The 12,972-nt window shown below is 38.2% G+C and overlaps 4 non-coding genes across 4 annotated transcripts; all 4 read right to left on the bottom strand.

Annotated features, from left to right (window-relative positions):
* Window positions 1–9,970: 9,970 nt before the first annotated feature.
* Window positions 9,971–10,044, bottom strand: TRNAI-AAU (transfer RNA isoleucine (anticodon AAU)). Its single transcript has one exon. It is a non-coding gene; the product is annotated as a tRNA-Ile (tRNA).
* A 789-nt stretch (window positions 10,045–10,833) lies between these two features.
* TRNAF-AAA (transfer RNA phenylalanine (anticodon AAA)) lies at window positions 10,834–10,907 on the bottom strand. The gene has a single exon. It is a non-coding gene; the product is annotated as a tRNA-Phe (tRNA).
* Window positions 10,908–11,487: 580 nt separating this feature from the next.
* TRNAI-AAU (transfer RNA isoleucine (anticodon AAU)) lies at window positions 11,488–11,561 on the bottom strand. The gene has a single exon. It is a non-coding gene; the product is annotated as a tRNA-Ile (tRNA).
* A 789-nt stretch (window positions 11,562–12,350) lies between these two features.
* Window positions 12,351–12,424, bottom strand: TRNAI-AAU (transfer RNA isoleucine (anticodon AAU)). The gene has a single exon. It is a non-coding gene; the product is annotated as a tRNA-Ile (tRNA).
* Window positions 12,425–12,972: the final 548 nt, after the last annotated feature.

Below are 12,972 nucleotides of genomic sequence, written 5' to 3'. Positions count from 1 at the left end.
AACGTATGAATATACCATGATGACCCTGGTGGCCCTGCGAGCACAGGCGCCGTTACTGTAGAAGTACCATTTCCAGATAAGGAAAACACTGCCATTTTTTATGTGAAGCAACACCCCGCTACATTACTGTGGCCAGCCAAATCTAGGGTCAACACACCAAGAACAATCAACCCCGTATTGGCACCTCCTGCGTCCTTGATCACTCCCCCATCACACTTGATGTTGTTGCTTGCCATCATCTACCTGACATACGCATCCCGTTGGCTGTCCACCTGTTGCAGCTGTTGCGGTGTGTAGCACTTCACAGATGTCCACCATGGACCCGGCCATACATAAATGGAAAAGACAAACACAAACGATTAGTCTTTCTGGCTTTCTGGCGATACTGCAGTACACGTGCTTGTCTTAAATTGCCATCACATGCTACGTTTTAGATAAGATTAGCGCCAGATGTATCCTCATTAACACTTCCAACTGTAAGTGTATAGCATAGCCTCAGTTTGTGTCCCATGTGGCGTGTTTGAATTAGTGTTACGGAGCGAGTGCCCTGTAAAAAGGCCTTCATTAAAGAATAGTACCCAGTGTGCAGTGCAGTGACACAATGCATGGGGTCCACGGTGAATACAATAGCTCCCTCATGACTCCTTATGGACGATACACAGTGTGAAGTGCAGTGTCACGGCACATTCATTGTTACTAAACAATTCTGCTGCAGACCAGGACATCACCTCCTATTCCCGGTTTTTTCCCCTCGTTTTTAGGCAATAGGATATCAGTTTGAAAGGGACAGTCTGTTTGCCAGTGCCGCATCAAAGTCTTTAAGCATAGGATTAGCACCCACCCAACAACAACTCGATTAGAGATACGTATTATAAGTATCGAACCCCTCACGCCTGACTGTTGGCTTCGACCGTAGCTGACAATGGTAATGCGTAATATAACTAAGGGGCAACCATAACCTATATATATTATTGCTAGGATACCAAACTTACGCCTAGTGAACACTGCGCCCATAGAGCTGCTCTGAAGTCTTCAACAGAAAGCAGTAACCCATGACCAGTTAGACCGTTTCAGTTACCTTGATCAGACTGAGCATGATTCCCTTAACAGGTTGCATGTAACAGGTGGCCCTCCAGCTGCCACACATATGACTTTGCCAATCAATTCATAGTTTACCGTCATATCTCGTAAATCGTGACGCAACATTAATTTCAACAGATCAGGGTTTAATCCATTACCGTTCATTAACCCACTCTGCCTCCCCCAGTTCAGCCCTGGTCATATGCAAATCAGTCCGACCCTCATGCCTGTATAAGAGCACCAGCAGCATCAGAGATGGGATTTAGGCATGGTCACGACCTTCCTTTTTAGATCCACTCTATTATAGTGAGTCCTTTGCGTGCTGTATGTCCTCTGAGAAAATGACCTGAAACTAATAGGCATACTATGGACTATGGTATGGCAATTTCCTGGTTGACATTTGGTACGGCTGACTCATTTAGGCAATAAAAAAGGGGGTGCCAAATGTTGTTAAGTAAACACGCAAGTGTAACTTGAATCAGCAAGCACACAGGTGACCCAGAACTAGTATTGTCAATAATACCGATAGATATATCGATTACGTACACCACTTTGCCATGTTACCGTTGTAAGTAGCATTAGCTTGGTCTGGGGGCGTCAAAGGTTTTTTACCACTGTAACCAGGCTTAAGTCGCACTGTGCCTAGTATACTGTGCTGCACATTTCGTAGCTTTGTCCTGTCATCACATCAAGGCCTACAACCTAGGCATCATACCCCTTCTTCGTGTTGTCTCGTTGTTTCAACTAATTACATGACTTAAAGTGCACAGCACCTTCCAATTTTCATAAATGTTAATGGATTTTGTGATCCTCCAAAGCTATTTTAGATACCCAGGTGAAGCGGACACACAATATTGTTTACAGAGATAACTCCTGTCGAACCAGACAGGATCTATTTTATGAACAGTGAGGACGTTCTGAACCAACCAAATCCCCGCACACAGAAATAAATATTGTGGGGTGGCAGGGTCAGTGCAAGGAGGGTGTTAAACAGGGATCAGATTACAGTGCCCGCCCAGCAATTAGAATTACATTGTCTATTTAACAAATAAATAGCAACCACGACTGTCTTGTCGCTGAGTCAGAAAGGAGAAGCGAGGGCACAGTAAGTGTCATCCTAATGTCACCGCATCTAACCCCATGTGGGCAGCTTTTCATGCTCCTTGCACTCAACCAATCTGACAAATGATAGTTTAAAGTGTTTTTGCCCAAATGTAGGTATACGATGGGCAGTATCTCTGAGATTAGGATTAACATATTAAATACATTTAGATACAGTGCATCTAAATATAACACATTTATAAAGCGTGTTGATTATCTTACAAATCTGTCATGGATACAGCCCTCCTGGGCCTACATTGGACATTCCTGTTTTAAAGAAAGAGAGATTAAGATCTTTCCAATTTCAGCAGGCAATTATTTGTGACCCTTACCAGTCATTTTGATTAACTTGTGAGCTAGAAGCCCCACTGCCTTAATGCTATCCCCACTAGCAGGTGGTCACCATGGTCAACGATTTAATGAACCAACTTGCTTGTAACCAGATGTGATAGGATGTGGGATAGTACTTTTTCTACCACACGATTCTACTTAAATGAAAGTTCGTGAACATCCGAGGCTGGCAGTTGCTGGTTTGGGGGACGATAAGGCAGAAGATGGAGGAGCAAGATGGCGGCGAGGCGCCGTCCGTGACACCTGCACCGCGTGGTGGCCACTAGGAAGCTGTTGCCTCCTGCACTCCTGTTAAGCTTGCTGAGAGTAATGTTGGTGCTAATGTGTTTTATAGAGATATTGTATGACAAAGAGAAACACACAATAGCCGTTAACGATAACCCGAGTACCGGAATGTACAGCAGAATGTCTTACGGCCGTAGGAGAGCTCCACCTGTGAAGCTGCGAAGTTGAACGCATACCGCTGAAGATGAGAGGAACTGTGTACGTTCCGGGCACAAACCAGTTAAACCAACATGGATTCACCTGACTGTTTCACTGCTAATTGCAGTTCCGGATGCATACGCTTGTTAGAATTGGGCTGAGCTTTTCATTTCTGCCTGCCTCGATTGTTGCTTACTCCCGAGCCAGCGCGACTGGCGGCTCGGCGCATATCCTACTAATACACTGGCATTAATAAAAGAAGTTTACTTTGTACGCTTTTGTAACCTGCACAGGTAATTTTCGTACTGAAATGCACCCTTTGCTACCTCTTGTATTTTGTTGGCTTACGATTGCCACTTTTGCCTCATTTAATGTAACATTTGCTTTTGTAATCTGCTCACAGGAATGGTCTCATGCATTGGCTCCGCTCTACTTGTGAAGCGCTCAGACACCTCAGAGTAACACTTGCTTTTCTCTGACCACACCGCTCACTCCTTTCACTGCGGACCGACCCCAAAAGGCGTCCAGCACCTCACAATAAGAACGGCAGCGCTGCCTGCAAACACCACAAGTTGCGCCTGGGCACCGTACCTACACCCATCATTCCAGCTTGGGGAGATTCGGTGATGTGCTCAGCATCACACATCATATCACCTCAAACGGTCAACCCCTAGTCCCTTCGTGCTATCCTGCCCCCGGACCCACTCGCTGATGGCCCCCCGTCCCTCAAAACAAAGTATGTGGGCTACATTAGGCTTTACTTTGTGAAAAGCATGACCATGCTGGAGAAGAAATCAGATATGCTCCTATCACAGCAGTCATGAAACACAGGGGTTTGGAAACCCCTAAATCCAAACAATGCATCCTTTTGAGTGATTTGATTGTGTGTGCAATAACACAGCTCCCTTTCTTGTGTCTCCCAATTGACACATAATGATCGTAAGGTAATTCATGTAACAAATAATTTATTTATGTACTTGTTTTAGGAGCTCTATTAACTGGCAGCGAATCTCCAAAAGAAAGCTTTCAATGTCGTATGTTTTCATGAGCTCGAGGCAGCGTCGTAAATGTGAGTGACACTCTGTATAAAGCACCACACTGCAAAAGTGAAATGTCTCTGGGAGCGGCCAGGCTTGAGAGCTAACAAGTCAACACAAAATTATGCATTCTTGACTATTGCAAAATGAACCGTCCGAGCTGATCTGCCCCCACAAGAAACGGAAGCGTTTCCTCCAAAGGATACTAACAACAATCAACCAGCAGCATGCCAAATATATTCTAAATGACATCTCCGCCATTCACTGCTACCCACTAACGATGCGCTGGATGTCTCAGTCTGCTTAATATTACCACTCTGCCTGCCTGTTCGCCACAAGGAAAACACAGCAATTTAAAATCGCATGCCGAGCCCCCCTAACACCGCTGCTTGCCCCTACTTAACTTGTGCCAAGGTACACTCTGCCACGATACATCATCTAGCCCAGGATCCTCTCTCGGGCAGAAAACGGACCCCCGTCATTCTGTCCCACACGAAGCGCCCGGTCATCCTGTCCCACGCGGAGCACAGCAGTTTCCGTCATTCTCCCCGCCGACACCATGTTCACGTCCGACCATGGACATCACATCAACCCCGGACATCACCTGCAGAGGGAGAGCGAAAAGAAAGGAGAGCAACAGATTCTCCACGCCTGTTGACGGACGATTCTCCTCCCGGGGCTGATGAGACACCTGGAAGAAAAACAAAGAAGAAAATTAAACGGCCCCACGGCGGGGCGAGGAGCGAGCCTGGGAAGCGCTCACACAAAGAGGCGCAAAACTGCTTCCGGGGCAAGGGCGGGACGCGCAAAGCAACCAAGGATCGGCCACTGGGGGATTGGTCCCCCTTTTCTCATCTTCTGGAGGACCAGCACAGGAAGCAGTGCTAATGATAGTTCAACCGGGAGATTTGGAAAGCTTAATTTCAGCAGTTTAATATGAATTAACTTTCATATTATCAACATGAAGAAACTAATAGGACTTCAAACAAATTGCAATACAAAAGAGATTTCCATACTTAGTGATAGAATTTTTAACCAGTAACATTTTTTCCACGTGGTTTAGCAATAATTAAATATTCATCACCTATATTCAATTGATTCATCTAATCATTCTATCAGCTTCTGCGCAAAGGAAATATAGAGGTAAACATGATACAGAAGAAAATACATCTATTTTCAACATTAAAGGAGCATCAAGTATTGGCTTGGAGACTGATTGAAAGTATGTCCTTTCTGATTTTAACTTCATGCTCTAACAGACTAAACTAATAGGCTCACTAAATATATAGCATACTATTGAAGAATTAGCAGATGATGAAATGCTACTGATTCCATCCAATCCTTCAAGCAGCGTTTGATCCAAGGAGATAAACAGTCCAAAATGAGACACAAGAAAACTTCATTTTTATTCAAACAATTAAACTTGGCCTGTTCAGGAATCGAACCTGTGACCTTGGTGTTATTAGCACCACGCTCCAACCATCTGACCTAACAGGCCATTTCGCACAACTACCTGGAGGTCCAGCATATGAAGAAGGGGAAATGATAGTTAACCCAGGAGATTTGGAAAGCTTAATTTCAGCAGTTTACCATGAAGTTATAGTTATATATTATCAACATGAAGAAACTAATATGACTTCAAAAAAATTACAATACAAAAGAGATTTTCATACTTAGTGTTAGAACTTAGAACCATTAACGGTTTTTTCCATGTGGTTAAGCAATAAATAAATATTCATCACCTATATTGAATTGATTCATCTAATCATTTTATCAGCTTCTCCTCAAAGTAAATATAGAGATAAACATGATACAGTAGAAAATACATCTATTTTTAACATTAAAGGAGCATCAAGTATTGGCTTGGAGACTGATGGAAAGTATGTCCTTGGCGTTTTTAACTTCATGCTCTAACAGACTAAACTAATAGTCTCACTAAATATATAGCATACAATTGAAGATGAAGCAGATGATGAAGTCCTACTGATTGTGAATCCGGGATAGTTGGAAAGCTTATATTCAGCTGTTTACATTCATGGTATCATTATATATTATTAACAAGACTAAACAAAAATGATCTCAATAAATTGCAATAAATAAGAGATTTAGTTACTTGGCGTTAGAACTTAGAACCATTAATAGATATTCCAGGCGCTTTAAGAATAGTAATTAATTCTACAATTATATCAAATGTATTCATCCAATCCTTCAAGCAGCGTTTGATCCAAGGAGATAAACAGTCCAAAATGAGACACAAGAAAAATTAATCTTTTTTCAGACAATTAAACTGGGCCTGTACAGGGATCGAACCTGTGGCCTTGGCGTAATTAGCACCATGCTCTAACCAACTGAGCTAACAGGCCAATTTGAACATCATCTGGAGGACCAGCACAGGAAGCAGTGCTAATGATAGTTCAACCGGGAGATTTGGAAAGCTTAATTTCAGCTGTTTAATATGAATTAAGTTTCATATTATCAACATAAAGAAACTAATATGACTTCAAAAAAATTGCAATACAAAAGAGATTTCCATACTTAGTGTTAGAATTTTTAACCAGTAACGTTTTTTCCACGTGGTTTAGCAATAAATAAATATTCATCACCCATATTCAATTGATTCATCTAATCATTCTATCAGCTTCTGCGCAAAGGAAATATAGAGGTAAACATGATACAGAAGAAAATACATCTATTTCCAACATTAAAGGAGCATCAAGTATTGGCTTGGAGACTGATTGAAAGTATGTCCTTTGCGTTTTTAACTTCATGCTCTAACAGACTAAACTAATAGGCTCACTAAATATATAGCATACTATTGATGAATTAGCAGATGATGAAATGCTACTGATTCCATCCAATCCTTCAAGCAGCGTTTGATCCAAGGAGATAAACAGTCCAAAATGAGACACAAGAAAAATTCATCTTTTTTCAAACAATTGAACTTGGACTTTACAGGGATCAAACCTGTGACCTTGGCGTTATTAGCACCACGCTCTAACCATCTGAGCTAACAGGCCATTTTGCACAACTACCTGGAGGTCCAGCATTTGAAGAAGGGCAAATGATAGTTAACCCAGGAGATTTGGAAAGCTTAATTTCAGCAGTTTACCATGAAGTTATAGTTATATATTATCAACATGAAGAAACTAATATTACTTCAAAAAAATTACAATACAAAAGAGATGTTCATACTTAGTGTTAGAACTTAGAACCATTAACGTTTTTTCCATGTGGTTAAGCAATAAATAAATATTCATCACGTATATTGAATTGATTCATCTAATCATTTTATCAGCTTCTCCTCAAAGGAAATATAGAGATAAACATGATACAGTAGAAAATACATCTATTTTCAACATTAAAGGAGCATCAAGTATTGGCTTGGAGACTGATTGAAAGTATGTCCTTGGTGTTTTTAACTTCATGGTCTAACAGACTAAACTAATAGTCTCACTAAATATATAGCATACTATTAAAGATGAAGCAGAGGATGAAGTCCTACTGATTGTTACTCCGGGATAGTTGGAAAGCTTATATTCAGTTGTTTACATTCATAGTATCTTTATATATTATTAACAAGACTAAACAAAAATGATCTCAATAAATTGCAATAAATAAGAGATTTAGTTACTTGGCGTTAGAATTTAGAACCATTAATAGATATTCCAGGCGCCTTAAGAATAGTAAATAATTCTATAATTATATCAAATGTATTCATCCAATCCTTCAAGCAGCGTTTGATCCAAGGAGATAAACAGTCCAAAATGAGACACAAGAAAAATTCATCTTTTTTCAAACAATTAAACTTGGCCTGTACAGGGATCGAAACTGTGACCTTGGTGTTATTAGCACCATGCTCTAACCAACTGAGCTAACAGGCCAATTTGCACATCTTCTGGAGGACCAGCACAGGAAGCAGTGCTAATGATAGTTCAACCGGGAGATTTGGAAAGCTTAATTTCAGCTGTTTAATATGAATTAAGTTTCATATTATCAACATGAAGAAACCAATATGACTTCAAAAAAATTGCAATACAAAAGAGATGTCCATACTTAGTGTTAGAATTTTAAACCAGTAACGTTTTTTCCACGTGGTTTAGCAATAAATAAATATTCATCACCTATATTCAATTGATTCATCTAATCATTCTATCAGCTTCTGCGCAAAAGAAATATAGAGGTAAACATGATACAGAAGAAAATACATCTATTTTCAACATTAAAGGAGCATCAAGTATTGGCTTGGAGACTGATTGAAAGTATGTCCTTTGCGTTTTTAACTTCATGCTCTAACAGACTAAACTAATAGGCTCACTAAATATATAGCATACTATTGAAGAATTAGCAGATGATGAAATGCTACTGATTCCATCCATTCCTTCAAGCAGCGTTTGATCCAAGGAGATAAACGGTCCAAAATGAGACACAAGAAAACTTCATCTTTTTTCAAACAATTAAACTTGGCCTGTACAGGGATCGAACCTGTGACCTTGGCGTTATTAGCACCACCCTCTAACCATCTGAGCTAACAGGCCATTTTGCACAACTACCTGCAGGTCAAGCATATGAAGAAGGGCAAATGATAGTTAACCAAGGAGATTTGGAAAGCTTAATTTCAGCAGTTTACCATGAAGTTATAGTTATATATTATCAACATGGAGAAACTAATATGACTTAAAAAAAAAAACAATACAAAAGAGATGTTCATACTTAGTGTTAGAACTTACAACCATTAACGTTTTTTCCATGTGGTTAAGCAATGAATAAATATTCATCACCTATATTGAATTGATTCATCTAATCATTTTATCAGCTTCTCCTCAAAGGAAATATAGAGGAAAACATGATACAGTAGAAAATACATCTATTTTCAACATTAAAGGAGCATCAAGTATTGGCTTGGAGACTGTTTGAAAGTATGTCCTTGGCGTTTTTAACTTCATGCTCTAACAGACTAAACTAATAGTCTCACTACATATATAGCATACTATTGAAGATGAAGCAGATGATGAAGTCCTACTGATTGTTAATCCGGGATAGTTGGAAAGCTTATATTCAGCTGTTTACATTCATAGTATCTTTATATATTATCAACGAGACTAAACAAAAATTATCTCAATAAATTGCAATAAATAGGAGATTTAGTTACTTGGCGTTAGAACTTAGAACCATTAATAGATATTCCAGGTGCCTTAAGAATAGTAATTAATTCTATAATTATATCAAATGTATTTATCCAATCCTTCAAGCAGCGTTTGATCCAAGGAGATAAACAGTCCAAAATGAGACACAAGAAAAATTCCTCTTTTTTCAAACAATTAAACTTGGCCTGTACAGGGATCGAACCGGTGACCTTGGCGTTATTAGCACAATGCTCTACCCAACTGAGATAACAGGCCAATTTGTACATCTTCTGGAGGACCAGCTCAGGAAGCAGTGCTAATGATAGTTCAACCGGGAGATTTGGAAAGCTTAATTTCAGCTGTTTAATATGAATTAAGTTTCATATTATCAACATGAAGAAACTAATATGACTTCAAAAAAATTGCAATACAAAAGAGATTTCCATACTTAGTATTAGAATTTTGAACCAGTAATGTTTTTTCACGTGGTTTAGCAATAAATAAATATTCATCACCTATATTCAATTGATTCATCTAATCATTCTATCAGCTTCTGCGCAAAGGAAATATGGAGGTAAACATGATACAGAAGAAAATACATCTATTTTCAACATTAAAGGAGCTTCAAGTATTGGCTTGGAGACTGATTGAAATTATGTCCTTTGCGTTTTTAACTTCATGCTCTAACAGACTAAACTAATAGGCTCACTAAATATATAGAATACTTTTGAAGAATTAGCAGATGATGAAATGCTACTGATTCCATCCAATCCTTCAAGCAGCGTGTGATTCAAGGAGATAAACAGTCCAAAATGAGACACAAGAAAAATTCATCTTTGTTCAAACAATTAAACTTGGCCTGTACAGGGATCGAACCTGTGACCTTGGCGTTATTAGCACCACGCTCTAACCATCTGAGCTAACAGGCCATTTTGCACAACTACCTGGAGGTCCAGCAAATGAAGAAGGGCAAATGATAGTTAACCCAGGAAATTTGGAAAGCTTAATTTCAGCAGTTTACCATGAAGTTATTGTTATATATTATCAACATGAAGAAACTAATATGTCTTAAAAAAATTACAATACAAAAGAGATTTTCATACTTAGTGTTAGAACTTAGAACCATTAACGTTTTTTCCATGTGGTTAAGCAATACATAAATATTCATCACCTATATTGAATTGATACATCTAATCATTTTATCAGCTTCTCCTCAAAGGAAATATAGAGATAAACATGATACAGTAGAAAATACATCTATTTTCAACATTAAAGGAGCATCAAGTATTGGCTTGGAGACTGAGTGAAAGTATGTCCTTGGCGTTTTTAACTTCATGCTCTAACAGACTAAACTAATAGAGTCACTAAATATATAGCATACTATTGAAGATGAAGCAGATGATGAAGTCCTACTGATTGTTAATCCGGGATAGTTGGAAAGCTTATATTCAGCTTTTTACATTCATAGTATCTTTATATATTATCAACAAGACTAAACAAAAAAGATCTCAATAAATTGCAATAAATAAGAGATTTAGTTACTTGGCGTTAGAACTTAGAACCATTAATAGATATTCCAGGCGCTTTAAGAATAGTAATTAATTCTATAATTATATCAAATGTATTCATCCAATCCTTCAAGCAGCGTTTGATCCGGGGAGATAAACAGTCCAAAATGAGACACAAGAAAAATTCTTCTTTTTTCAAAGAATTAAACTTGGCCTGTACAGGGATCGAACCTGTGACCTTGGCGTTTTTAGCACCACGCTCTAACTAACGGAGCTAACAGGCCAATTTGCACATCTTCTGGAGGACCAGCACAGGAAGCAGTGCTAATGATAGTTCAACCGGGAGATTTGGAAAGCTTAATTTCAGCTGTTTAATATGAATTAACTTTCATATTATCAACATGAAGAAACTAATATGACTTCAAAAAAATTGAAATACAAAAGAGATTTCCATACTTAGTGTTAGAATTTTGAACCAGTAACGTTTTTTCCACGTGGTTTAGCAATAAATAAATATTCATCACCTATATTCAATTGATTCATCTAATCATTCTATCAGCTTCTGCGCAAAGGAAATATGGAGGTAAACATGATACAGAAGAAAATACATCTATTTTCAACATTAAAGGAGCATCAAGTATTGGCTTGGAGACTGATTGAAATGATGTCCTTTGCGTTTTTAACTTCATGCTCTAACAGACTAAACTAATAGGCTCACTAAATATATAGAATACTTTTGAAGAATTAGCAGATGATGAAATGCTACTGATTCCATCCAATCCTTCAAGCAGCGTGTGATTCAAGGAGATAAACAGTCCAAAATGAGACACAAGAAAAATTCACCTTTGTTCAAACAATTAAACTTGGCCTGTACAGGGATCGAACCTGTGACCTTGGCGTTATTAGCACCACGCTCTAACCATTTGAGCTAACAGGCCATTTTGCATAACTACCTTGAGGTCCAGCATATGAAGAAGGGCAAATGATAGTTAACCCAGGAGATTTGGATAGCTTCATTTCAGCAGTATACCATGAAGTTATTGTTATATATTATCAACATGAAGAAACTAATATGACTTAAAAAAATTACAATACAAAAGAGATGTTCATACTTAGTGTTAGAACTTAGAACCATTAACGCTTTTTCCATGTGGTTAAGCAATAAATAAATAGTCATCACCTATATTGAATTGATTCATCTAATCATTTTATCAGCTTCTCCTCAAAGGAAATATAGAGATAAACATGATACAGTAGAAAATACATCTATTTTCAACATTAAAGGTGCATCAAGTATTGGCTTGGAGACTGATTGAAAGTATGTCCTTGGGGTTTTTAACTTCATGCTCTAACAGACTAAACTAATAGAGTCACTAAATATATACCATACTATTGAAGATGAAGCAGATGATGAAGTCCTACTGATTGTTAATCCGGGATAGTTGGAAAGCTTATATTCAGCTGTTGACATTCATAGTATCTTTATATATTATCAACAAGACGAAACAAAAATGATCTCAATAAATTGCAATAAATAAAAGATTTAGTTACTTGGCATTAGAACTTAGAACCATTAATAGATATTCCAGGCGCTTTAAGAATAGTAATTAATTCTATAAATATATCAAATGTATTCATCCAATCCTTCAAGCAGCGTTTGATCCAAGGAGATAAACAGTCCAAAATGAGACACAAGAAATATTCATCTTTTTTCAAAGAATTAAACTTGGCCTGTACAGGGATCGAACCTGTGACCTTGGCGTTATTAGCACCATGCTCTAACCAACTGAGCTAACAGGCCATTTGCACATCTGCTGGAGGACCAGCACAGGAAGCAGTGCTAATGATAGTTCAACCGGGAGATTTGGAAAGCTTAATTTCAGTTGTTTAATATGAATTAACTTTCATATTATCAACATGAAGAAACTAATATGACTTCAAAAAAATTGCAATACAAAAGAGATTTCCATACTTAGTGTTAGAATTTTGAACCAGTAACGTTTTTTCCACATGGTTTAGCAATAAATAAATATTCATCACCTATATTCAATTGATTCATCTAATCATTCTATCAGCTTCTGCGCAAAGGAAATATGGAGGTAAACATGATACAGAAGAAAATACATCTATTTTCAACATTAAAGGAGCATCCAGTATTGGCTTGGAGACTGATTGAAATTATGTCCTTTGCGTTTTTAACTTCATGCTCTAACAGACTAAACTAATAGGCTCACTAAATATATAGAATACTTTTGAAGAATTAGCAGATGATGAAATGCTACTGATTCCATCCAATCTTTCAAGCAGCGTGTGATTCAAGGAGATAAACAGTCCAAAATGAGACACAAG

Source organism: Lissotriton helveticus, chromosome 4_1, assembly GCF_964261635.1.
Source record: "Lissotriton helveticus chromosome 4_1, aLisHel1.1, whole genome shotgun sequence".
Taxonomy (NCBI): domain Eukaryota; kingdom Metazoa; phylum Chordata; class Amphibia; order Caudata; family Salamandridae; genus Lissotriton; species Lissotriton helveticus.
Note: the sequence above shows the minus strand (reverse complement) of the source record. Positions and strands in the feature narration are given on the sequence as shown.